The 23,083-nt window shown below is 41.4% G+C and overlaps 1 protein-coding gene across 1 annotated transcript in view; it reads right to left on the bottom strand.

Annotated features, from left to right (window-relative positions):
* PARVA (parvin alpha) overlaps positions 1-23,083 on the bottom strand; it is a 167,433-nt gene that overhangs the window by 104,516 nt on the left and 39,834 nt on the right.

The raw sequence follows: 23,083 nt of genomic DNA, 5'->3' as shown, positions 1-23,083 counted from the left end.
CCACTCACCTCAGTCTCCCAAAGGCGCGAGATTACAGGCTGAGCCACCGAGCCCGGCTACATTGTATACATTTATTCCCATATATTTCCCTTTCTCACCCCCTGCCCTCATTATGTCCCTTAAAATATACATTTTTCTCCAATTATACAGCACCTCTTGGTCCAAGCTATGACCTCTCACCTGGACTGTGAAAGAGCCTCCTAATTTACCTGCTTGCTCCTATACTTACCCAGCACCACCAGCCACACAATGGCCAAGTGATCTCATAAAACCACGTAGCAGTCAGAGCTTGGGCTTTGGAGGCGCAAGACAACCTGGTGATATCCTGTCTCCGTCACAAATGCTATCACAAACACTATGTGACCTTAGGCTACTTGCTTTCATTTCATCAACTGGAAATAGATACAGTAAAAGGGCCTATGTCATCTGGGTGTTCTCAGTGCTAAATAATATATGTATATTGCTTGGAGCAATAAACTAGCTTTAGGCTCTTAGAAGTATCTCTGAAAATGTCTGTCATATTGCTTAAACCCTACTTAAACCCCACTTAAACCCAAATACCCTGACGTGGGCCATAAGGGCCCTCGGGATCAAGACCTGCCTCATCCCATGCCGCTTCCTCCCCTTAGTCGCCAAGCTTCAGCCATGCACTGGCTTCTGGTTGCTTCTCAAACCCCCTAAGCTTTTTCATACCTCAGGGTCTTTGCATATGCTGCTCCTTCTGACTGCCTTCTCCACTGGGTTTCACTTGGTTAATGACCTATCAAGCCTTCAGCTCTCAGCTTAAATGTTGCTTCCTAATCTGTCAGAGGCCCTGCTCAACCATCCAGGCTAACTTTGATGGCCCATGTCAATGTCTTTCCTTTATAACCATTAGCACAATTTGTAATGATATATTTATTTGTTGGTTTACTTGTTTACCTACTTGTTTTGTTGGTTTACCTACTGGATGGTGAATACCATGAAGCCAGGGACCATGTTTCCTTGGTTCCAACTTGTCTCCCCCACACCTAGCACATGAGAGGTATTCAATCTGTTAAATGAATGGGAACTGATGACTGAATTAACAAACTTGGAAGATGAGTGTAGGCCTTTGCAGAAACTCTGAAACTCTCGTGCCTTTTTCTCTAAATAGGTTATACTAGTGTACTAAAGCTAATAAAAACACCTGCCCTTGCCCACAGATTTTACTGACTGTGCCTAGTAATGAAGTGAGAACCGTTAATATATCAACATATTCATTCAATAAGTAATTCTTAATGTCTGCCACATAGTTAGCACTGTATAGTGGACTCTGTTTCATAACCAAAAGAAATGAAAGACCTAAAATCTCCCTCCATCCCCATCCCTACAGGGATATTAGACATATGAGACATACAAAATAATACAGGAGGTAATTAGATAATATGACAAGGTTATGAATAATTATTTGCTAAGATGTATGACACACTTAAGGAAAACATTAAGATGAGAGCAGAGAGAAATCACTCAGAGAAGATCAGAAAGACAGAAATTTTGGGATGAGTAGAGAGGAGAAGACAAGGGCGTTCTCTGCAAGAGAAGCTTAGTATTGGAAAGAGGCAAAGAGCAGGTCAAGGTATTGAAGGGGCAATTTGAAGACTGGTAAGATTCATGTTTGGGAGTACTGTTTGGGGGGGAGCTGAGGAGGGAGGGCGAGCCCTAAAAAATCCTACGAAGGGTCATTTCTTTCTGATGGCCAAAATCGTGTTCATTCTTTCCACCTAGCGCTTTACAGGTGGTTTACATTCACCAGTGCTTGGTGAACTAATTATGTTGAATAAAAAGTTACAATCATAAACAGACTCATGACAGAGAAAGTGCTAGGGAAAGTTCTGTTCCCGCCACTCACTTCTAAAGTCCCTAATGGGTTCTGAGAACATCTCCAAAATTGCAGTGACATAAATGATTTCAAAATACAGATGAGACTGTTTGTAATATAACTCATATTAGAAAGTAAATAAGATCTTGATCTGAAACACCTAATGAGGACAACACCAAAAGAGAGAGAATATGTGAATTATAGGCCATTTTTATTCACAAATATAGTTTAATAAATCATAAATAGTATCCTACACAGAGAAAAGGCTAGCTCATACTTGTTTGTCTTAAAAACAAACAAGTATGAGCTAGCCTTTAAAGTAGGGCTAGCGCTACATGGGAAAATTATCAGGATAGTTCAAAACTTTCATAGAAAAAAATTATTTTAATATAAGAATTATTTTAGCTGGGTACAGTGGCTCAATTCTGTAATCCTAGCACTTTGGGAGGTGGAGGCGAGAAGATTACCAGAGCCCAGGAGTTTGAGACCACCTTGAACAATATGGTAAGACTGTGCCTCTATAATAAATCAAAAAATTAGCTGGGCATGGTGATACAAACCTGTAGTTCCAGCTACTTGGAAGGCTGAGGCAGAAGGAAAGCCTGAATCCAGCAGGTCTAGGCTGCGGTGGCGTAAGTGTGCCACTGCACTCCAACCTGGGTGGCAGAGTGAGACTCTGACTCAGAAAAAAGAGAATTATTTTGATGGATGCTGAGAAGGTCATCAATAACAGTCAACATTAATTCTTTAATTTAACTTTATTTTATTATTATTTTATAATTTATTTTTATTTTATTATAATGATGTGGGGTATGAGTTAGGACTAGGTACACAAGTAATGTATGTGCAGGTGAAGTTTGGGCCTCCAATTGGTCCTCACTTCTCCCGGTTTAGGACCAGGTACCCTTTGTATCGTTATGTGCCCCCCCAACATTACTTCTTCATAAGAATTATTTAAAATCAGAAGAGGAGATTGATTCCTTAAGCTATAAAAAGATTATAGATTTAAATCTTAGCCTCAGTATTCTTCTTAATGTGAAAATCCCAGAGCAGCGCTATCCATTAGGACTTTCTGCAAGGGCAGAAATACTTCTGTACTGTCCAGTATAACTGGACAACTAGTAGTGCTAGTTGGTAGCAACTAGTTACATGTGGCTACTGAGACTTAAGTGTGGCTAATGTGACTGGAACTTAATTTTTTACTTAATTTTTTTTTTGAGTTGGAGTCTCACTCTGTCTCCCAGGCTGGAGTGCGGTGGCATACTCACAGTCACTGCAGCCTTCCGCCTGAGCCTTCCAAGTAGCTGGAACCACAGGCATGTACTACCAAGCCCAGCTTATTTTTTATTTTTTATTTTTTTATAAGGCGAGATCTCACCATGTTGCCCAGGATGGTCTCAAACCCCTGGACTCAGGCAATCCTCTCGCCACAGCCTCCCAAAGTGCAGGGATTACAGGCTGAGCCACTGTACTCAGCCTAACTTTTAATGCATTTAAATTAAATAATCATAAGTGGCTAATAGCTACTTTAGTGAACAGCACAGATTTAGAGGCTTCACTTTGCAAACACAGGTACAAACATAAGACGCCCCTCTTGGCACCCCTGTTGAGGGTAATAGAAAATATTGCAGGACAAGATTTTAAAAAAGAGAGAGAGAAGAAATACAGGAAAGATGGAAATAGAAATATCACTTTCTGCAGATAATATAATAGTGTAAATAGAAAATGCAATATCAACCAAATGTATATCACTACTATAAAGTACAATGAAAAGTAGTGCTATTCCCAATACTGAAAACATAAAACAGCTGAGAATTTATATATCTAGATAAATATCTAGCAAAATAAAAATGATAAAATTATAATGGGAAAAATAAAGGAATACCTAAAACAACAAAGTTATATCCATTGCTCCTAATTTAGAAAATTTAGAGTAATATCGGTAACATTATTCCATAAAACAAAAAAACAGATTACCATAATAACAATTATATTCCTGCTAGAATGCTCTAGGATGTGATACATCACTGGCAAAATTAATAAGGAAAAATAAATACACAGTAATTCCTAAGAAGATTGGAGGAGGATGTAATAATCAAATTTTTAGACATTATAAAGTGATCTTCATCAAAACTGAATTTTGCTGGATCAAAGCCAGGACAAAGACTCTAATAAAACAGTGATTCCAGAGATGAATTTAAGCACTTGTAAGTCCTCAGGATACAGCAAACAAAACAAAACTAAGAATCACAATAATGGATGGGGGAATCACAATTTAATAAATGCTCATGGAACCACCTGATATCAATATGAAGAAAAGTATATTATATCCATAACTCACCAAATATGATAGTGCTTTCTAAATTGGCCAATGAACTAATTAAACACAGAAAGCATTAAAAAAGAAAAAAAAAGAGAGTGTATTTATCCCAGCTATAGCAGAGAGATAAATTCATGATTAAAAAACTAAATAGTATTTATTATAAGGTTGAGGTAAGTAGATTCAAATATTTTAAAGTCGATTTAAAGTCTCCATAATAAAAAGTAACAACAAACACAAAGGGTGCAAAAAACGTTGTAAGTTATGATAACTATAGCAGATAAATTTGCAATCCAAAATAGTAAGAAAATCTTATAGTGTGATATAAACATGTATTGTCATCAGGACCAAAATTCCATTTGACTAATGGCTAAAGAGCAAAAAGGGAAAAGACAGGAAAGAGAGGGACACTGGCAGGTGGCAGCCCTGTGCCAGGCACTTTATAGACAGATGCACAATACACACTGGAAAATGGACTTGATGAGCCATCACAGGGAAGGTGCTCAGTCTCACCAACAATTAAAGAAACATGCATCAAAATAACTGTTTACCTATTTAAACACAGTTGAGAGATATGATGGTAAAACAATACTGGGTAGAGCTGCTGGGAAACAGACTCACTCAACCATTGTGGGGGAGGCACTGTACATTATTCCATGTTTCTGTTGGCTGTCTGATAATATGGAACGAGAGCTGTAAAACCATCCTTATTTTCCGATCCTTAATTCCTCTTTGGGGACTATATTCCCTTCCCCCCCAAAAAACGCTCAAAAAAGAGATACACAAAAAGAAAAGTAACCAATGTGAACCAAGTTTCTAACAGCATATTATTAAAAGCTAAAATTGAATCAGTCTAAATGTTTAACCACAGGCGAACAGGTTAAGTAAATTTGATATAGCAGTTCAGTGGGATTCTGTGACATTATTAAAACTACAAGTGATCGTGTGAATTGATCTATGGATAGAAATGAAAATATGAAACAATTTTAAGCTAATAAAAAAAGAGCATAAGAACCCTAAATGCAAATATTTCAAACTATACATAGAAGACAGTGATTATGGATCAAAGCCCTTTCCTGGCTGGAATACCCTCCCAATGTGAGGAGAAGTCAGGTCAGAGTAGCAGCAGCTGGCTTAGACAGCCACCTGGAATGGCTGTGAATTTTACCAAGAGATTTTGAACTACTTAATCAAGAATGTTCCGGGACTAACCTGTTTCAATATTTCTAGTACTTTAGCTACAAAGGAACATAATCAGAAGCAGATTTGATCAGCTCCAATATTTGTTGACTGCATCCTTGTGGTTTTTCCTTTTATCATGTGGAAGAAGGAATGGAGTATACAAGGAATGGAGTTTACAAACTATATTTGCACAATTGCAGTTCAAGAATTTAAGCCTTTGTTTCCCACTGAAACACATAAATGAGTAGGAGCACTACAGCTAGAGCATTGCCAGTGAGAGCATGGTTTGTGAAAGCCCTTGCCAGCATCACCCTGGGCAATTGTGGTACCAACCAGGTGGAGAGTTGACGGGGCCCCTGCTGGATATCCATGTGATATCCACTTCAGCAATTGTGTTCTGCAATTACTTCAAAGGTGAGGGATTTTAAAAGACAGATTAAAGAAAAATATATTATCTTGCTGGGATTTTTCTGGAATTTAGACTCCCAGAGGAAGAATATAAGAAATGATGTTGAGGTCACCACCCTGAACTCTCTCTTCCTAGGAAAATGCATTCATTCTCATGGCTTAATGGCCACTACTCCCACCCCCAACCTCAAGTCTGGTCCCATGTCTTTACCTGGATATCCTAAGGATAGACTGTAAATACTTCAGATTTGGGCAGAGATGTTTATATTCCCTGTTGGGCACTATGCTTAGATGCCGTCATCTGTGCAACTCTTTGGAGCTGGGTCAGATCCTGAGTCATCCCTCTTGCCAGCCCACCCCCTTGCCCATCCCATGTCTAGCAATCCATAACGGCAAGCCCTGAGTCCATCAAGACATGATATGCAGTAAATTCATCATAGCACCAGCTTTCAGAACTCAGATTGAAAAAATACCAAAAAAGTCCTAAACAGGTCAATATAAACATATGGTTGACAGCTGCTTGGGTGATCACTAAAAGAGCAATCTAAGGCCTCTGGCACCTAACTCCTTCCATCGTTGCTGGGTGGTGTAATGTGAAGAGGACAGGGTCTGGGGCCCACTACCTGAGCCTGAATGTTGGTTATGCCACTAATTAGATAGTTTAGCTGTGTGACCAAGGGCAAATGGCTTCACTGGGCCTCGTTTTATCATCTTATCAATTGGGAATAATGATGGTTCTTGCTCCACAAGTGGTAAGATGATTTAAGTAATTTAAGATCTAGAAAGTGCTTGGAACAGTAGTTGGCATGTAGTAAGCATTCAATAAATGTTAACTATTATTATCATCCTCATCATCCACTAAGAATAAGTCTTGACCCTAGGGAGTCTGTCAAAACCCTCCTCACACTGATAAACGACTTTGGTAAAGTCTCAGGGTACAAAAATCAACATGCAAAAGACACTTGTATTTCTATGCATCAGCAACAAGCAGACAGAGAGCCAAATAAAAAGCACAATCTCATTCACAATAGCCACCAAAAAAAAAAAAGAGAAAGAAATACTTTGGCATCTACCTAACCAGAGAAGTAAAAGACCTTTACAATAAGAACTACAAAAGACTGCTTAAAGAGATCAAGAATGACACAAACAAATGGGAAAATCATTCCATGCTCATGGATCGGAAGAATCAATATTGTCAAGATGCCCATTCTACCCAAGGCAAGCTATGGATTCAATGCAATTCCCATCAGACTACCAACATCATCTTTCTCAGACCTGGAAACAACAATACAGAAATTCACATGGAAAAAGAGCAAAAACAGCCAAAACAATCCTCAGCAAAAGGAACAAAGTGGGAAGTATCACACTTCCAGACTTTAAACTTTATTACAAGACTACAGTAACAAAACCAGCCTGGTATTCGTACAAGAATAGGCACAAAGACCAATGAAACAGGACAGAGATTCCGGAAGCAAAAACATGGTCTCTCAACCAACTCATCTTAACAAAGTCACCAATAATAATCACTGGGGAAAAGAGGACATATTTAGCAAATGGTGCTGGGAAAACTGGCTGACCACATGCAGAAGAATGAAACTGGACCTCTGCCTATCACCGTATACAAAAATAAAATAGGTCAAAGACCTAAATGTAAAACCTCAAACTATAAGAATCCTAGGAGAAAAAATAGTTAACGCCCTTATGCATATCAGAGTAGGCAATGAATTCTTGACCAAGTCCCCAAAAGTGAATGCCATAAAAGCTAAGACAGACAAGTGGGACCTCATTGAACTGAAAAGCTTTTGAACAGCAAAAGAAACTATCAAGAGAGTAAAGAGGCCATTGCCTTGCTAGACTCTGGTGTGGCCATGTGCTCTTTGAGCTAAGGATGTTGCCATGTTTCCTGGCTTTTGCCCCCTCCCCCACCTTGGGGAGGTGACTCTTCTCTTTCTCTCTCTCTAATTTACTTTTAAATAAACTATATTTTCTAATCTAACTTCTGTGTAATTCTTTGCATCTTTCATGCGGCATCGGATCGTACCCCAGACGCCCACACCCCCAGCAGGCCTGACCTAACATTCTGGAGGCCCTGCTGGGACAGTGTGACCCTAACATTTTCTAGAGGTTCCACTGAGATCCCTCCTCCCCTTCTCACTTCCTAACTGGTGACCCTCTGTGGACTGTGTTGGAACCTCGTGGCAACTGACAGCTCTGGCTGAGGCTACACTTCAGTGTGCTCAAAGGTTCCAGGGAAAGATATTAGATCACTGTCACCCGACAGGGTGAGGGATTAAGGTTAAATTTTTACTTCCTTCTAGTCAAGATCTCTAAGTTTCCTCATGGACTGGGCTGGATCTCAGAGGGCAACTGAAGGTCTCTGCCTAGGGCTACTCCCTAGGGAAGCAAGAAGGTCCCCGAAGGAAAGTTTGGACCGCCAGCGCCCAAACGGGTAGGAGACGAAGTACTTGGTTTCTTTGCTATTTTCTTTTCTTGTTGGCAAAGCGACTCCACAAAGGACCTTGAAACTTCTACAGCTGCCCAGTACGCCTTTCTGCGCCTCTGAAGCTTGAAGAAAAGCCATGGGGACATCCACATCTGAACTCAGAAATTTACTGGTGCAAGAATGGAAACTGCCTGGTCTCCTGTAGTGTATGGCAAGCCCAATGGGACAAACCCCACCATGGCAGCAATCATGTGACTAACCCACCCATCTGCCTGCTGTCCATCACCTAATATCAGTACCTATGCTTATCTGCCCCTTCATGTAACATGGAGCAGACCACTACCTAATCACCTTAATAACCTTTCCCCATCAAAGGGAATGGTTAAAAGGACTCAACCACGAGCAGCCATTTGCCACTACCTTGCTAGGCTCTGGTGTGGCCATGTGCTCTTTGAGCTATGACTGTCGCCTTGCTTTCTGGCTTTAGCCCCTTCCCCCACCTTGAGGAGGTGAATCTTCTCTCTAATTTACTTTTAAATAAACTATATTTTCGAATCTAAAGAGAGAGACAGAGAGAGAGAGAAAAGAGACAACCCATGGAATGGGAAAAAAATATTTGCAAATTATGCATCTGATGAAAGCCTAACATACAGGATCTACAAGGAACTCAAATGAAAGGAAAGGAAAAAAAAAACCATTAAAAAGTGGGCAAAGGACATGAACAGACACTTCCCAAAAGACAACATACAAATAACCAACATACACATGAGAAAATGTTCAGTCTCACTAATCATTAGAGAAATGCAAATCAAAACTACACTAAGATACCACCTAACTCCGTTGAGGATGGATATCATTAAGTCAAAAAACAACAGATGCTGGCATGGGTGTGGAGAAAGGGGAATGCTTCTACACTGTTGGTGGGAGTACAAGCTATTCAACCTCTATGGAAAGCAGTGTGGGACTTCCTAAAAGAACTAAAAATTGACCTTCCATACAATCCAGCAATTCCTCTCCTGGGAATATATATGGAGGAACATAAGTTGTTCTACAAAAAAGACACCTGCACATGCATGTTTATTGCTGCTCTATTCACAATGGCAAAAACATTGAACCAACCCTACTGCCCATCAAAAGTGGACTGGGTAAAGAAAACATGGTACATATACATGATGGACTATTATGCAGCCATAAAGAACAACAAAATCATGGACTTTGCAGCAAAATGGATGGAGTTGGAGACCATCATACTAAGTGATCTATCACAGAAGAACAGAGAACTGAATACCACGTTCTCACTATTATTGGCTCTTGAACAATAATCACATTATCACAAGGGAGGGACTGGCAGTCGCTGGGCACTACTAGGGGACAGAGAGGGAAAAGAAGGTGCAGGGGAAGGAGAGGAGGAGGAGGGTGAGGGGTATGTGACAACACAAAGGGTACCTGGTCCACTACTGGGAGATTGAGGGCCAGTTAGAAGCCCAAACTTCACCTGTATGCAATCTATGCATGTAGTTAATCCTCACTTGTATTCCACACCTCTATAAAAAAATAAAAATTTTTTTTTAAAAAAGGATATGTCTTGGGCTCTGGATCTGAGCCCACAGGACAATCCTTACTTCAAGGAGCTTACAGAACTATACTCTTTATTATTAGGTGGAAACATTCTCAGTCCCATTAGGTTTAGATATTTTTTACATATCTGCTCCAATCTCTCAAGATATATTAACTTCATTATCTTTCTGCTCTAGATTTTTTCTCTATATTTAATACTTTGAATTCACTATCTACAATTCCAAGCAGAACAAAAGGTTTATCCAAGTTTCCTTATTCCTGTTTGGTACGCTTGGGAGACATCTCATTCACAAAGTTCCCATGCAAATTAAACACACGATAATTAGATTTGGTACTTTCCAAAAACCACATATCCACATTTTCTGCTGGAATTAGTGTCAGGAATTTTTAATGAGTCCATATTAGAAGGTGAGTCTTGTAGAATTAACCCTTTCTCTCCTAGAAATAAAGTCCTCATTCCTGCCTAGATCCATGAATGCCTGATTTCTTTAGTTTTCTTTATTGGCAGAAATTCAAAGACTTTAAGGGTCGCATTTTGTGAACCAGCTACCTATGCATTTGGAACATCTATTGAATAGTCTTTATAATTAGTGTAGTCAATTTGACATTTGCTAAAATAATATGCTTCTCCCCATAATGATAGACATTCTGAACAGCAGTATATATGAATCTTGAAGTGTTTCTGTCGGCATTTACCTAGGTATTTCCATCGCACCTTCAGCAACAACATAAGAATTCGGTTTGACATCAACCAAGGAAGAGCTAGACTCCACTCCTAAAATTACACTTAGGACAGGTGTGTCCTTGGATAAGTTTCTGCCCCTCTCTCAACCTCAGACCCCCCCCACATATAAAATGAAAGGCTGGCCAAGATCACCTCTAATAGAGTCCTTTCTAGCTCTAAAAGCAACGATGTCAGTGACTCCAAAATAGACAAGGAGAAGAAGAAGGCTCTTGGAGAAGACTCATTCTCCCCCGCATCCATCAGTTGGCTGCCTCAGAATGAGCCTAGGGGTCCAGTCTGTTTCTGTTTGCCCCCAAAGGTAAAATTGTTCCTCATCTCACTAGCTACATTGGGGTGGGCAGGTAACTCTGCCCTTGATAAACTAAATCCTGGTTTTTCCCTTTCTACAGTAACTATGAACACACATAACCTTGGGAAGGACACCTAGCCTGTTTTCCTGGTTTGATTTGTTTAGAAAAATTGATGAGCTCTGTGGATATCAGTTGAATTCATGGTAACAACCCTGTCTCCCACTCCAAAGGAAAAGCATGGTCTGTGGTCAGCAAGTAAGGCTGACAGGATTTGAAGAATTAGAAAAACAAACAAAAATCCTTGGCCCTCATTCTTTTCTTCTTCAGTCACCAATTCTGTCTAATCACTGATAATTAGAACCAAAGAGACCCTATGAAATTCTATTAGAAACATTGGCCACGTTGCTGACAGGGAGTGTTTTCTAACCCTGAGGATGGAAGCCTTGGGTGGCTTGTTTTATCTTCACACAATCCCATAGCCCCAGACCCAGATGATTAGACCAGATGGCCAAGCAATAAGTAGGCTTGCCTATGGCCTAACAAGAGGCCTGCTACTGAAAGATGAACTGGGCCAATCAGATAGTCTCTCCTAGGAGTCTAATCTGAAAAATATCAAGAGAATAAGGTGGCTGACATTGGGAGTTACTGCTGAAAAATCCTGAGGTCAATGCATACTAGGAGAGGGCTTGATGTACAAGCAATGTCCTAAGAGAGCAAAAATAGAGAAGAAAGAGAGGAAAGATCCTAAGTGGAAGCTGAAGAAGTCATCCAGCAGCAAGAGAATACAACAGAGTCACTTTAATGGCAGCACACCAGACTAAAAATCCAGAAACTTCTACCTGCTGAGGCCTCTCCTGCTGCCTGGGATTCTGGGCACCCTTTTGGCTTCTTCCTCCTTGAAGTTCATTTCTCATGTGGTGGCTGCTTGGCCTGTGGTCTGACTATTCCATTGTTTTTTTGTTTTGTTTTTTTTTTGAGTTGTTGTCAGTGTACATCTTTAAGACCCCAATTCCTCCAGATAACTTGAATAAGACCCTTTTCCTTTCTGAAACTAAGATCAACCATGAAGTTGTGAGGAACCACTGAGGCAGAGTCATTCACAGCAAAGCCAGGTTGCACCAGGCTTCTCGCTTCCCAGGACAGTGCTCTTTCCAGCTGAACTGCCTCCTGGCTCACTGACTTTTTCTTCAGGTAATACTGCTGCTGTTTTACATGTGCTTGCCTCAGACATGTAGACGTCCCCTGCCTTTCAGGGCTTTCAGCAGCAAGCGCGGCCGCGGGTTTTCCTACCAAGGTGAAGTTCTCTCCTTTTTTGAAATAAAAATTACAGAAACCGAAGGATGTTCCTGGGCTTCAGATATTTCCTCACAAGTTCTTTAGCACTTCTCCTCCTCCTGTTCCCTTGCCTACTCTGGCTGTGCTGGGTTCATTGTCACTGGAACCCCTTACAGGGTTGGCTGAAAGGGACTAAGAATTTAGCTCTGCAGTCACTTCCTTGGGTCTCTGAAAAGTCCTCCCTTTCTCTTAATTAGCAGCCCCAGCTTCCTCCTGTCATGGTTTTTCTCCCATATCATTGCAAGATCCACTTTATCCCAGCCAGTAGAACCTCCCTTTTCCTCAGCCAAGTTAATTTGTCAACTTTGCCACTTAAATTTCAACCGAATCATTCCTTCCCTAATGTGCACCACCCTTCTTCTCCCTCATTTTCCCATCTTCTCATTTTTTTATTATTTGGACTTTCTGGCTCTCAGCCCACTAGGACTTTCTTTGTCTGCCTCAAATAATGTCTGGAAGTACAGTATTCTTGGGCTAAATTCTGGTATTTTTCTCTCAATTTTGGGCTGGGATCCAATCTCAAATTGCCTTCCCTAAGTTAGACTTCCTTATCTTTTTAAGTACGTCTTTCTGAACTGTCCGACATCATGTAGAGTGGTAGCTTCTTTCTTCATGTCTTACTTTCCAAACAAAATGGGCGGAACTTATTTCTTCCCTCATCTTCTCTCAACTATAAATCACCTCAAATTAGCTCATTGGTTAAATATGACACCAAAAGCTAAGCAACAAAAGTTCAAAATAAATAAACGGGATGACATCAAAATTAAAAGTTTCTGTGCTTTTGAGGACCCAATTAACAAGGTGAAAAGGCAACCCATGGAATAGGAGAAATTATTTGTAAGTCATATATCCGGTAAGGGTTAATATCCACAACATATAAAGAACTCTTATAACTTAACAGCAAACAAACAAGCAAAAAGAAACCCTACCTAATTTTTAAAAGGGCAAATGACTTGAATAGACATTTTTCCAAAGAAGGTACACAAACAGTCAATAAGTACATGAAAAAAATTCTCAAGTCACAAATCATTAGGAAAATGCAAATAACAACCACAGTGAGATACCACCTCACACTCATTAGGATGGTTACTGTCAAAAAAAGAAAAAAAAAAGTATGGTAAGAATGTGAGAAACTGGAGCTTTTGTGCCTGTTTGGGAAATGTAAAATGGTGCAGCTGCTATGGAAAACAGTATGGTGGTTCCTCAAAACATTAAAAAAAGAATTACCCATATGATCCAACAATTCCACTTCTGGATATACTCAAAAGAATTGAATGCAGAGATGCAAACAGATATTTGTATGCCCGTGATCATAGGTGCATTCTTCACAATAGCCAAAAGGTGTAAGCAACCAACCCCAGTGCCCATCAACGGATAAATGATGAAACAAAATGTGGTATACACGTTCAATGGAATATTATTGCGTCTTAAAAAGAAGGAAAATTCTGACAATACTACAAGATGAGTATACCTTGTGGACATTATTCTAAGTGAAACAGTCACAAAAAGACAAATATTGTATGATACCTAGAGTACTCAGAATCACAGAGGAAGAAAGCAGGATGCCGGGTGCCAGGGGCTGGGGAACAAGGGGAATGCGGAGTTGTTTAATGGATACAGCGTTTCAGTTGTACAAGATGAAAAGGGTTTGGGGAGGTTAGTTGCAAACCAATGTGAATGCACTTTATACTACTGATCCGTATACTTCAAAATGGTTAAAATGGCAAATTTAAGTTATACGTATTTTACCACAATTTTAAAAAAAGATGGCTAGAAAGATTTAAAATTAGGAAAAAAGAACTCCTTGGTCATAGTCTATTACTTCACAAATTCAATCACTGAACAACTTGGGCAAGTTATACATTCTCTCCATGGTTCTGTTTCCTCATCTGTAAATGGATTAGTTAGTACCTACCTCATAAGCCACCATGAGGAGTAAATTACTATACTACATGTAAAGTGTTTATAAGAGTGAGGCACAAAATATTGTCCAATACAAGTTAGTGATCACAGCAAAAATGACTGTTATGAGGTACAAGGCACTATTTGAAGCACTTCTCTGTTATGACATTTCGTCTTCAACCTCCCACCTCCACTCTCAAGAAAGCTGAATTACACAGATGAAGAGATGGAGGCTCAGAGGCATTCACTGTTTGGCCTGGGTTACCAAGCCAGCGGGGAACAGGAAAAACAATGGAATTTGGCTCCAGTGAGGTGCAGTTGCCTGGTAGGGAAGCAAGCAGTCATTACGCCGGCCCTGGATCAAGTCAGACTGGGTCTTCTGTCCCCTCCGTGAACTGGGGGCGGGGGAGGCTGGGAAGCTCGGCTCTGCTCCAGACCAACAACCCACCCGCTGAAGAATCTCAACTGTCTTCATCCTCCTCCCACACCCATCCTGCCCCAGGGATGAGACCAGCTGGATCCAACAAAGAGAACACAAGCCCAAAGCGGGAAGCTGGATCCGGAGGTCACCACGGCCTCCAAGCAGATGAAAGGACAAGACCCAACGAGGAGGTCACAGAGGCCCTTGGGCAGGGCCTCCCAGATACCATCACCCAGCCCAAACTAAGAGAACGAAACTCGTGACACCCTGCCAGGGCCTGGGAGTGTGTGTCATGGAGAACAAAGCCCAGGTAGGTGCTCTGGGCTGCTGCTGATTTCCTCAGATCATCTCTGAGAATGCAGCAATAATTTGGTTCCTGATTCTCATCAGGTTCCAGAGGGGGTGCCAGCAGGAACCTTCTAATAACTTGCAATTTCAGTGTTTTGGTTTTCTTTCAAATAAATGACTTCTCTTTTCCACCCTGCTCCAAGTCTTTTAAAATACCGAAGCTGGCCTTAGATGGACTAGGGTCACTTCCCTTCAGACCCCAGTAGCGGTAGGGCCTAATAGAAGGAAAGGATACCTTGACAAGGTATGCCCAGTCAGAGGTGCCCACCCCTCAGGAGCTGCCCAGCTACAAGGGGACAACTCAGGCCATAAGCAAAAAGGAAGGCTTGGCACCAGGTGGCCTGGGGACAAGAGATCCAAAAAACAAGATTTTGACATTGAAGGAGGTTTTTTCCCTTCCCAATGGTGGGAGAGACTCTGTAAATATAAGCTTAACTTGGGCCCTTCCAGGTGGAAAAAAGCTTAAACAAATTTCTCTCAGAGTGAAAAGTCCTCCTCTTCTACTGAATTTTTTTTATAGTAGGCATATAACATATAACATTAGAAAATGCAAACCCAGAAATTTAAAATCACTCCAAATCCTACCTTCCAGATTTAATCGCTGTTAACACTTTAGGTATACATTTCCAGACTTCACGCAATTCAAGTGTAAGCATATATATTTTTACATATATATACACTTATAAATTTATATAAATACTCTTTGGGAAAAGTTTTCTTAATATACTTTGATTTTCATTCCACAATAATAATAAAGAACTGCATCCAACTGGGCTCAGTGGCTCAGCCTGTAATTCCAGCACTTTGGGAGGCCGAGGCAAGTGGATTGCCTGAACCTGTAAGTCTGAGACCAGCCCGGACAACTTGACAACTCGTCTCTACAAGACATTAAAAAAAAAAAAATGAGCTGGGCATGGTAGCGCACACCTATAGTTCTGGCTACTTGGAAGGCTGAGGTGTAAGGATTGCTGGAATCCAGCAGGTCGACGTTGGGGTAGCCGTGAGTATGCCACTGCACTCCAGCCTGGGCGACAGAGTGAGACTCCAACTCAAAAAAAAAAGAAAAAAAAAAACTGCATTGTATTTTTATGTTATATTATTTTATTATGATATATCATAACTTATTTATCCAATCGTTTCTTATTAGACTTATAGTTTATTTCAAGTTTTTCACAAGAATGAATACAGGGTTTACATTTTTGTCCTTTCTTAAGAACAAAGGAGTTAAGAATAAACTCCTAAAGGTAGACTTGCTGGATCAAATTGTTTTTGTAATATACATCAATCTCCCTAATCAGTCTATTTCATGAATATACAAGTTTCCTTAAAGTGACAGACCTTGGTATTGTGCTTATAATCTGAACCAGTTCTTGGCTTTCTCAAACACAGTTCTCCATTAAAAGTAGTTCCAAAATAAAACTCCTTAAAGCCCTTGTCTGTGAGCTCAAAAATGACTCAGTGGCATTTAAAAGATACACAATTTTATTTTCACTTTAGTAATTCACTCAACACAGACCCACATGACAGATGTACCAGGATACTCACCACGCAAAATACATTTGTGCAAAATTAGACTTAACTACCCACCTTCTGATTGTCCCTCAACCTCTAACCTTCCATCTCTCTGCCTGCCCACCCTCCCTTTTCCCCTCCTTCTCTTTCTTCCTCCCTTCCTCCCTCCCTTGTTTGCTTCCTTCCTTCCATCTTTCCTCTCTCCTTTTCTTTTTAAAATTGCTCTTTCTTTCTTCTCTATTCCCTTCCTTCTCTTTCTCTCCTTCTTTCCTTTTCTCCCTTCTTCCTGAAGCAGTAGGGACCCCCTCATCTGGGCAGACAGTGCTGGAGTCGGATGAAGGTTTCCACTGCACAGAGAGCTGTCTGTGAAATCTTCAGTTTTTGGTATTCATTATTTAAGTTCTGTGGAAATGGGTTTGCTTTGAAGTCTACTGACTCATCCTCCTCTTTAACTTCTTATTTCCTGTAAATGATCCATTAGTTTTTGGCAAGATTCATGTCACACAGCATTTCCATCAGAGAGGCTGTTCTCTAGCTCTTGACAGTTTGAACACTGCCTCTTGCAGTGGAACTGGATGCAAGATGGGCACGTGTAGACTCTGCTTTCTCAAAAGTTGCCTCGATGAGCCCAATGCTGTCTCGAATTAATAATGTGAAACACATGCTCCATCTGCCTGTTAAAGGGTGACAAAGTCATTTATGTTCATAATGGTCAAAATTATTCTACAGATGAAAATTTTTCTAAAGCTAGTCACACAGGCTAGTCAATCCATTTCACCAAGGGGGAAAAGTCCCCCCTCAGTCTTTCCACTTTCCGTCTCTTTGCCAAAACAGCCAGTTCATCATGGCATCACGATGTGGAAGGGAAAACAAATGGAGGCTATAAACAGTTCTCCTAAGTTTTCAAACTTTCTGCCCCTAATAAAGCAGGCACAGATTAGCGCCAACAGCTAAGTGGTAAAGGCGTTGGGCCTTTTCTCAAAGATCCAGGGGGCGATGCAGGACTTTGTGGGTTTCAGAGACCAAAAGAATCAATAACAAGGCTTCGTCTTTAAGAAAAACATAAAATTGGGCCAAAAAAGACTATTATCAGCAAAACACAAAATCTCTCTTTTTTATTCCTGGCTGATAGAAACAGAAAGATATCCCTTTATAGCAGAGCAAATAAAATTTGAATTACTGACTGTTCATGTTAATGCTGAATTTTACTACCACCATATTTCAAAATGAAATTATTCTAACATCCATGCCTCAAATTAAGATCTGCGATAATATATGCTGCAGTCCAGAAAACATCTCAGGTTCAGATGATGTAAAGGCTGATTCCCCCTGAGAGTAAACACTGGTCATTGTTTCTCATCGGCTAAAGCTCTCCTGGTCTCTCTAAATAAATCTAAGTATTGATGACATCAGGGAGTACTGCCTGGTTATCAAAGCACATCTGGGTGCAGGGGTGGGGAGGGCAAGGCAATGCCACTTCATAGTCAAAGTGACTGGTATGTCTTAAATGCAGGGCTGTCAAAATATAGCTTTCTCCGCTGATGTACAAAAATGAAAGACCTATGAGAAAGTTTAGCATATAGCACACAAAACTTAATTTTTCTCCTCACTCTGCCATGCCAGAATCCTAGTTTCAAGTCTCTCATTCCATCTTTGCTCCCATGAGCCTGATAATGTCTTTTGGGGTATTCACAGATTTCCAGTTCCTAAACGCCCATTACAGCCTGCAACTGACTTGTCCAAAGTAGATTCTCACCCAACATTGCCCTTTCTGTCCGTCATCAACGTGTCACTTCATCAAGGTGCTGGCATTGGGTGGTGGGTTGGGGCAGGAAGCTGGGGGTTAAGCCAGCCTGCCAGTGTCCAGGTTGGTTCCTGCCAGCCAACACTATGCATCCGCCCTTACATTCTGCAAAGAACACTGTCCTTAAGTCTGTGATAGGATTCCTCCTTTGCGAGGGAAGATATCTTCACCTCCCAAAAACCTTCATGTCCAAAGCCTTGCCAACTTCACCAGACCCACTAATTAGATGTTAGTTAACATCGACCCAGGGCTGGCCACAACCCACAGGACTCCCGGCCTACCCCTACAGATGGCTACATGGCAAACGGCATAAGAATTGAATTGAATTCTGTTTTAAATTACTTTTCACAATTATTTTCACTTCTTATAGAAACAAGATCAAATGTTTGTAAGGACTCGTTTGAATACATTTTCACTTTCCAAGCAAACTCAGAGACAAAAAAAAAAAAAAAAAAAAGAAATTTTCGACAGCCACGAGACAAGAATGTCCTTCCTCCCCCGCCAAATCAGAGCATAAAGAACATAATGCAATAAAAACATCTCCAAGTGCTTTCTGATACATTCTCTCATTTACTCTTACGATTCCTTAATGTTCACCTTTTAATTGCAGTTTTAGAGCCTGAAAATCCTCCAGCAGTGCTAAAAGAGCAAAGCCTTTGAACATTATTTAATACTGACTTTAAGCAAAGGAAAAAAAAAAAGCATTTTGGGCCTCTAAAACAAAAATTTCACATTTAAGCCACTCGGATGCCTCAGAGTCTTCGTGAAACACAGCAAACTAAGTCTGCTGAATCTATAATTAGCAAAGTGGGCTGTTGTAAAATGTTACTCCTAACTGGCATCTCTGGCTCCTTCTGTTTTAATTTAAAAACTGGAGTGTAATTATCTCTTATTTACAAGAGTCACAAACACTGCCGAAGGGAAAATAAACCACTTCTTTTGGGATGAAGTTGCTGACAAAGGTTTGACAAAGAAAAATAATTAATAGCTCTGTGCTAGCACGAGCTGAGTCCCGGGGCTCGGCAAAATGAACTTGGGGACGTCCCACACACGGCTGTCATGTGGCTTTGGGATCCCCAGGGGATCACAGGTCCTGAGTCTTGGTGGCTTCAAGAAAGACTTAGGCTATGGCATGGAACAGAAGTCCAAGAGGATTTTAAACATTCTCCTTCAGTTGCTGTTTTGTGCAGAAATTACTTTGTTCTCTGGTTACAAACTTTCTCCTGTTTGAGAAAGCTGTCGATGGGCGATTAATGTCTTTCAGCCGGGGACACAAATGTTCTCCAAGTTTGGTTCTGGGCTCTACCATTTAGAATTCTCATCCTGAGAAACAGTGGCAAGAGAGCCCTGAGGATAGGAAGCCACCTGTGCCAGCTTCCTGGAGCCTGCCTGGTGGGCACCTCACCTGACCACATTCGTACCCAAGGGTTAAAGTAGAGGAAAGGTGCACCCTTAAAAGAGTCTACCTCTTAAAATGTGCAGTTCAGAGGTTCCATCTTAACTGTTAAAGTCAACTACAAAAGACTTTTGAATACAAACCGTATTAAATTCTAGCAGAATACCCTCTCTGTACTTTCATTTGTCTATTATGAATGCCAGGAAGTTCATAGCCCCAGAACAGTCAGATGTTATCATTCTTTTCATCTTTATTGTTAACGATGGATGTACTTGTAATGCCTATACATTTCTGCCTCGTGTGATAATCCCTACCTTTCCCCTGGGCACAGTCCTATTTTATGACTGGCAACTATTTTATATCCTTTTTTTTTTTTTTTGAGTTTGGAGTCTCACTCGGTCGCCCAGACTGGAGTGCAGTGGCTGCTCCCGGCCACCACAGCCTCACCTGCTGGGCTCCGGCGATCCTTCTGCCTCAGCCTTTCCAAGTAGCCGGAATTACAGGCATGCGCTACCACGCCCGGCTGATTTTTTGATTTATTGTAGAGACGAGGTCTCGCTGCCCAGGCAGGTCTTGAACCCGTGGGCTCAGGCCATCCACTTACCTCAGCCGCCCAAAGGCGCGGGATTACAGGTTGAGCCACCAAATCCAGCTATTTTATATCCTTTTGAGGTGTGTTTGGGTGATTGGAAAGTGATCAGGTCTTGAAGCCAGACAGATGGATTTCTAGCCTTGAAAAATAAATCACTTAGAGTTCCTGAGCCTCAGTCTCCTAATTTATGAAATGAAGATAATATCTTTGTAGCAGAATGGGCAGGGATTATGCTGGTTTAATTCTCCTTCCATGCCTGGCTCATACAGACACCTTCATCCCAATGCCTGGCACAGAGTAGATAAATAAGAGCTGTCGTTATTATTACTGTTAATAATATCACCAATACACACAAAATAATAGATACTATTGACCCTGGAGGGCAATTTCTAATTCAAGCTCCATATTTCAAATTAACCCAGCTATTTTTTTTGTCTCCTTATAGAATTCAAAAAAAGCCCTGAAATGTTGGTGCCAACTTCTCAGTGAATGTTCTGGCTTTAGGAATATCCCATTAAGAGTTTCTGATTCAAGAAGAACTATTAACACGGAAGAGGAAAGGGAAATTAGTAAGTCCGAATGAAGGAAAGGTCTGCTCGCGCATATAACGAGATCATTTGCTCCTGCAAATATTATTTCTTGGCTCTCAGTATCTTTTGTCCTTTTCTCTGTAGGCTGAGACCTCTGGAGTAAAGGACAGTCAGGGGCCCCACACACACGTTTGCAGAACAGGCTGGTACATCCTGTCCTTGCTACAGAGGCTGGCACAGCAGTAGCAAAACAGATCTCTTTTGACACACTTTGAGGATTCTGCAGGACCAAGGAAGGCTTGCAGCTGAAGCCACCACTGAGCTGTCCTCTGGGGCTGGGCTGGTAAGCTGCTTCCTGGAGCCCCCTGGTGGCCCTTTCCACATTCGCACCACATTCTCACATCCTTTGGGGCAGGGAAAAAACGGCCTTAAAAGATTCACCCAAGGGTTAATCCATCATCCCCCAGGGTATCCCATTTTCTTAGGACAACGGCAACGTGCTCTGTGTTAAGGCTGATACTGAAATGGCACTTTTCTCTAATGTCAGAATCATTCATCCAGCATCACTTGGGCACCTACTGTGTTCACATTGGGCAAGAGGAATATGACTCCATTCCTATTCTCAAGAAGCTTCCAGTGTAGAGGAACAGCCAGACATGAGATCTGAGAAGGACAAAACAAAGAGATGAGCCAAGGAAACCCTGGGGACAGTGCCAGTCTCCCCAGGGGAAGAGGGAAAGTCATCGGGGAGGAGGTAAAGTTAAACTGGATCTTAGCGTCTTTTCTTACAGACTAGAAATTAGGCAGGCAGAGAAAGGAGGGAAGGCATTCCAGGGAGAAGAGTCAACATCCTCCAAACACAGACCTATTAGGGGAATGTTGAGGAGAGCTGGGGGTGCCTGTAGCAGGGAGGCGTGAGGGAGGCTGGTGACGTGCGCAGGGGCTGCACCGAGAAGAACCTTGTAAGGAGCATGGTGGACTTGATCTTCTCCATCGGTGATGTTTCAAACCATGTTTTTAGGCGTCTGATCAAATTAGAACATTTGATTCTAATTTCATAGATGCTGAGACTGCGAGAAAATTGTAGTAACCATTCATAATCCACTAATTTCAAATTTCTGTGTCCTATTCTGGTCTATCCATGAGAAGAACATCAGACAAATTCCAATACACGGGCATCCCACAAAACACCTGACCAGTATTCCCGAAAATGTCAAGGTCATCAAAAACAAGGAAAGTCTGAAACGCTATCAGAGCCAAGAGGAACCTAGAGATTTGTCAACTTGTAATTTGGTCCACTGATGGAATCTTAGAACAGAAAAAGGAACTTAACAGGTAAAAAAATAAGGAAATCTGAATAAAGCGTGAATTTTAGTTAATGATTATGTATCACATCAGCACATTAATTGTAATAAGTGTACCATACCAATGTATGATATTAATAACAGGGGAAATGGGGTACAGGGACACTCCCTGTACTACCCCTCAATTTTTCTGCAACTCTAAAACTGTCCTAAAAAGTAAAACCTGTTTTTAAAAAAGTCTTTTTTCATCCAAACAGCCCAATTATTGTCACTGATCGCTTTAAAATTAAATGTTGTAAATTAGAACTCAGAAAATTAATTAATACTCTGGTAACATTCACCAACATTTATTGAGTAGCTATGCCATGCCAGGCACTCTGCTAAATACTTTACATGCCTTATCATATTGGATCTCTACAACAGCCCCATGAACTAGGAGCTGTCAGTATCATCCTCCCATTTCACAGAGAGGAAAGTGAGGCGCGGAGAGGTGAGATAGCATGCCTGAGGTCATATAAATGAGTGGCAGAGCCTGCCTGCGGACCCAGGTCTGTCTGATGCCAGAGTCCAGATGCTTAGTGACGACTGTTCCATGTGATACTTCATTGAAAAAGAAATACTGATATTATTTTTTTCTTTTTAATGTTTGAAGCCACAGCCCTAGATGGGGTACGTGGGAGGAAGAGTTATTGTTAGGGTTAGGGTTCAGGTTAGTCCTCAGTAGTTTTCCAGTGGAGGAGGAACCAGGCCAGGGTTGGGCTTCGCAGTGAACATCAGCTGCAGTGTGAACCATGGGCTGGCGCAGGCACTGGGCCCCTGCTGCTGAGATTTTCTAGCAATGTCTCCAAAAGGAGGAGGAGAAGCAACCAGAGAATGAACTTCCCTAAAAGGATAAAGCAAAAGCCCTTGCGTAGCAACCCTTCGGATCCAACCCCCAACCAATCAACCCACAGGCATTGCTGAGCCCCTAAATGTGTGCCTGGCATGGGCCGGCCTCCGCAGACAGGACCCGACAGTCAGTAAAGGGAAAATAACCACAGCCCAAGAGATGGGGCAGCTGGCCCAGAGTCCCTGCCGGGAGGAGGGCAGAACTCAGAGGGATGCTTCCTGTGGTCTGGGGTCTGGGGTAAGCG

The sequence above is a fragment of the Carlito syrichta genome, unplaced genomic scaffold (genome assembly GCF_000164805.1).
Source record: "Carlito syrichta isolate Samal-C Ts95f unplaced genomic scaffold, Tarsius_syrichta-2.0.1 Scaffold169247, whole genome shotgun sequence".
Classification (NCBI taxonomy): domain Eukaryota; kingdom Metazoa; phylum Chordata; class Mammalia; order Primates; family Tarsiidae; genus Carlito; species Carlito syrichta.
Note: the sequence above shows the minus strand (reverse complement) of the source record. Positions and strands in the feature narration are given on the sequence as shown.